Consider the following 5,610-nt stretch of genomic DNA (forward strand, 5'->3'; position numbering starts at 1 on the left):
AACTAAGAAAAATACAACAGAACCATTTATACAGAAAAATCACTGAACAAAAGAAATATCTTTGTTAAGCTAAGCAACTGTCCTGAGCTCATGTTAACTAGGCTAATGTATACATCAGCAACTTTACAATGGAAGCCAAACCTTGTGCAGGTGATCAGTTCCACAATGGGAATCCATATGAGCACTGCAAGCAGAGGGCAACAAAAATGATGAGGGGGCAGAGGACTGGGAAGAGCTGTGGAGGAAAGGCAGATCCCAGCCAGCCCTGGGCTGTGCAGAGCAGTCTCCATGCAGTCTGAAGATGGCTGGGACCTGCTCCAGATGGGGACAGGTCCCAGCCTGCACAGGGAAACCCCGCAAGGCACAGGGATTGCCACCATGTGTGCAGGGAGGGAGAGCTCTGCAGCAGCAGCTGTCTCCCAGCCCCATGCTCATCAGGACCCCTCCAGCTGCATCTGGCTGAGCTCTTCAGGCCCTGTGCACATGGGAACTGGCCCCATGCTCCCTACCAGCCCTCAGGCTAGCACTCAGGAGGAGCCTGGAGCCCCTCTGGCTGCTGCAGGGAGCCAGAGCAAGGCAGGAGCAGCCTTGCTCTGCCTCCCTGTATTTTTACTGAATGGTAAGCCTACTTTGAATTAATAGCACATATAGAGATGCCCGCTGTTTCTTATCTGAAGTGAGATCAGCTTCAGGTAGAAATTCAGATATAGAAAACAAAAATCCAAAACCCAGAGAGAAGGACTCCAACCAAATCTATTCTAACACCTAAAATTAACTATCATTAAAGTGTATCTGTTTCAATGCTTGATACATCTCATTGGTCCCTCAGGCAGGCAACTAAGGCAATATGATAAAGTCAGACTACAACATCTCAGCTAATTTCTTTGCCATCTTTCTGAGAAGCCCTCCCTTGTAATATAGAACAGAAGTAGATGATAATTCCTTTGCAGATCTCCTGCATACATTTCTTCACCTGTTTGGTGCTACGCTTTCCCCACAAGTTTTGTATCTCAGCTGAACATCAAAAGATCTTGAAGATCAATGCCAAAGAAACAAATAACTAGGAAGCCTTTTGATGCTAATAATAATTGTTAAAACCATGGAGGGGGGAGGGGGAACCACAAAGGTTTTGCAGTCCACTTAAATCAGTTATCTCCATGGAAGAAGACTCTGCTGTTTCTTAAAGGCCTGACCTAATTCTCACCAGTCATGGGAAAAACTCTCATTGACTTCAGTGATTGGCACTCTAACATTCTTCTTACTGGTAGGCAGATCTGTTCAGAAATAGTATCTGATTCCCCTGGAGGGGTGCACACCATCCCCAGATACATATGACAATGTGAAAGAACAGGCAACAAAACCCAGTGCAATAGTTTTCTACTCCTGGCTAGGTCTCAGGCATCTGCTTTTTTGCTACATTTCCTAATTTGTAAGTAAGGAAGTCTTTCTTTTAGAGAGAACTCAACCCTTTTCAGTCCCTCTGGCATCAACAACAGTGGGCACATCTACATGAGACACTTACTGTGCAGTGAACTAATCTACTGTGCAGTAAGATTAAACCATGTAACCATGTTCAGCAGCTACTCTGCAGTAAATTAGGCTAATGTGCAGTTTTCTACTACCTTTAAATGCAGGTAGTAGATTAACTGCACATTAGCTACTGTACAGTAGTGCACATGTAGACAGCTGACCAGAAGTGGTCAGCCCATACAGCAGGGAACTAGGAAACTGTCTCCTCCCCTAGCAACCATTTCCCAGCCCTGCACCCCAAACAACCGATGAAGGCATAGGGCTGGGAAACAACTGCTGGGGAAAGGGACAGTTTCCTAGCCCTGTGCCCCAGTGCGCTGATTGGAGCATAGGGCTAGGATGCAACTGCCTCAGAGCAGCTGAATCAGGAATCAGATTGGTATTGGCTGATATGCCTCCTTAAAACTCTGCTATTGGTATTGGCCCGCAAAATCTCTATCGGTGCACCCCTACTTACAGCACATTAATAGCACATGTAAACATGCCCGGTAATAACTAACTGCTCCCTGGCCTCTCACCCTGGTCCCTGGTGCTGTTGCCCCTCTGTTCCTAGTCTCTCCAGCCTGTTGTTTCTCTGCTGACTCCTACTGTGGATTGCTCCTGTCATCCACTCCTCCCTGCTGAACCCAATTCTCCCCCTCTACTCCTGTCTCCCTAGTTGCATTCGAAAAAGTCTCTTTCTTCTTTCCCTTGCTCCCTGGGCACCCATGGTGGCAACCTAGAAGGCACAAAGGAGAGAGCATCCTGGCTCTCAGGTCCTATGCCTCATGCCACAGCGCCTTCAGAAGCAAAAAGGAATATTTTTTATAGAAAGTTCTGCTCAGTCCCTGCAGTCCTGCTTGGGATGGAACATGCTCAATGCAGATGTACCCTGTGGAAAATTTAACAGCCAAACTCTTAACACAGCTCTTCAGGACAGGTGAGACTGAATTGTCATTGTCTTCTGAGGCATTCAATAATTATTCAGCACCAAGGAATTTCAAGGAGGCATGCTAGGTGTCTGAGTTCTGACTGACTGGCATTGCATGGTACAATCATGACAAGCTCCAACTGGCTCTTCAGTGAGGTGCCAATACGCCTCCCCACAACATCTGACTCAGCCAGACAGGAGCAAATGTTCATGACAATGGTGGCACCTCTGTCATCAGGGACACCCTATTTCAAGTTCTTGCTCCACATAAGGAACATGCTAGATCTAATCAGTAAAAAACCCATACAAATCACTTAACCTGGGTAAATATAACATATTTTTCTCATTCTCAGAAACAGGCAAAACTTTCCAAACAGTTACAAATGAGGCACCTGAGGCAAATGCTTGCCTTGGGAAAATTTAGTCCAGAGTATAAAAATCTGGCAAAGTTATAAACAACTGAAAAGTGTCAGACAACTTGATTTTACTTAATGAATAGGGGAGGCAACCTAGTAACAGATAATGAGGAAAAGGCTGAGCTACCTTTTTTACCTTGGTCTTCACAGGCAAGGTGAGCTCTCAGACTACTCAACCGGGCAGCACAGTTTGGGGAAGAGGTGAGCAGGCCTCAGTGATGAAAGAACAGATTATGGACTATTTAGAAAAGCTGGACATACACAAGTGCATGGGGCTGGAAGCAATGCATCCAAGGTGCTGAGGGAGTTGGCTGATGTGACTGCAGAGCTGCTGGCCATTGTCTTTGAAAACTCATGGTGATCGGGGGAAGTTCCAGATGATTGAAAGGGGGCAAATAAAGTGCCCATCTTTTAGAAGGAGAAGGAGGAGGATCCAGGGCATAGGCGACTGGTGCCTCCTGAGTCTGAGGGGGCACCCACAGAAATCAGCAGCAGGGATGGGGCTGGCAAGCATAGGCTGCTGACAGTGGTGGCGGGGACGGGGCCGCACAAGCTGCCAGTGGCATCAACGGCAAGGACAGCCCTGTCAGGGGGGCACATGTCCCCCCATGTCTCCTTGTCAGTCACGTATGATCCAGGGAACTACAGACCAACAAACCTCACCTCAGTCCATGGAAAAATCATGGAGTAGGTCCTCATAGAATCCATTTCTAAGCACTTAGAGGAGAAGAAGTTGATTAGGAACAGTCAGCATGGATTCACCATGGGCAATTCATGCCTAGCTAACCTGATTGCCTTGTATGATGAGACAACTGTGGATGCAGGGAAAACAGTTTAGCAAGGCTTTTGATACTGTATCCCACAGCATTCTTGCAAGCAAACTGAGGAAGTATGGGTTGGATGAATGGACTGTAAGGTGGAAAAAAACCGGCTGGATTGTCAGGGTCAATGGGTAGTAACCAATGCCTCAATGGCTAGCTGGCAGCCGGTATCAAGTGTTCCAGGGGTTGGTCCTGTGGCAGGTTTTGCTCAATATTTTCATTAATGATCTGGAAGATGGGTTGGATTTGACCACACAACAAGTTTGCGAGTGAAACCAAGCTGGGGAGTGTAGTAGATGTGCTGGAGGGTAGGGCTAGGATTCAAATTGACCTAGACAAATTGGAGAATTGGGTCAAAAGAAATCTCATGAGGTTCAACAAGGTCAAGTGCAAGTTCTGCACTTGTGATGGAAGAATCCATACACCGCCACAGCTTGGGGACTGGCTAAGCAGCTGCTCTGCATAAAAGGACGCGGGGGTTACAGTGGACAATAAGATGGATGCGAGTCAGCAGTGTGCCCTTGTTATCAGATGGAGGGAACTAATTATTCCCCTCTATTCTGCACTGGTGAGGCCACATCTGGAGAATTGTGGCCAGTTCCCCCCCATCCCCCCCCCCACACACACACACTAAAGAAAGGATGTGGAAAAGTTGGAGAGAGTTCAGTGGAGACCAACAAAAATGGTTCAAGGGCTGTGACACATGACTTACAAGGAGAGGCTGAGGGAACTTGAATTATTTAGTTTGGAGAAGAGAAGACTGAGGGGGGATTTGATAGCAGCCTCTGACTACCTGAAGAGTGGTTCCAAAGTGGATGGAGCTAGACTGTTCTCAGTGGTGGCAGATAACAGAACAAGGAGCAATGTATCAAGTTGCAACAAGGGAAGCTTAGGTTGGATATTAGGAAGAATTTTCTCACTAGGAGGGTAGTAAAACACTGGAACAGGTTACCCAGAGGGGTATCAAGTTGCAGCAAGGAAGGTTTGGGTTAGAGATTAGGAAAACCTTTCTCATTAGGAGAGTGGTGAAGCACTGGAACAGGTTACCCAGAGAGGTGGTGCAATCTCCATTCTTGGAGGTTTTTAAGGCCTGGCTTGACAAAGCCCTGGCTGGGATGATCTAGTTGAGGCTGCTTCTGCTTTGAGCAAGGGTTTGGACTAGATGACCTCTTGAGGTCCCTTCCAACCCTGACTTTCTATGATTCTATGATTTTTCAGGAATCACTAACAGCTCTACACGTATGCTGCTTCTGACTTTGGAAACTGAGTGTAGACGAAACAAGAGGCATGTGTGCATGACACTTTAAAGCAGGCTAAATGCTTTTTGGACCACTTTAATGGTGTTGGTGTTTGCACGCCTCAGTGGTGTATTGCACATTCATTCCAGCTGCTGTAGGAAATTCGGTGGCATAATGCACCTTAAATGACTTGAGGCACAGAAAATTAAAACTCGTCTGAGGAGTTTAAGTTTGCTATGCCTATAGCCATGGAACAAAGCACCAGGCTCTATGTAGTTCCACAGTTATGCAGGAAACCATGGAGGCAGCCTGGCAGCAGCCCGGGAAGACAGGTTCTGCCCAAGAAAAGTGGCAAGCCTGATTTCCCCCCACCACCAGAGGGTGGTGGTGGATGGGTCATATTCGACCTGGGGGGAGGTGGGTAGCGGAGTCCCCCAGGGCTCAGTCCTGGGGCCTGCGCTGTTCAATTTCTTCATCAGCGATCTGGATGATGGGGTGGATAGTAACCTGTTTAAATTCGCTGATGACACCAAAATTTGGGGGGAGGTGAGCACGCTAGCAGGGAGGGAGAGATTGCAGAGGGATCTGGATAGGTTACAGGGGTGGGCTAACAGGAACAGGATGCGTTTTAATAAGGACAAGTGCAGGGTGCTGCACTTGGGCAGTAGGAACCAGCAGCACACTTACACAATGGG

Source organism: Gavialis gangeticus, unplaced genomic scaffold, assembly GCF_001723915.1.
Source record: "Gavialis gangeticus isolate Ggan-Ray unplaced genomic scaffold, GavGan_comp1, whole genome shotgun sequence".
NCBI lineage: Eukaryota > Metazoa > Chordata > Crocodylia > Gavialidae > Gavialis > Gavialis gangeticus.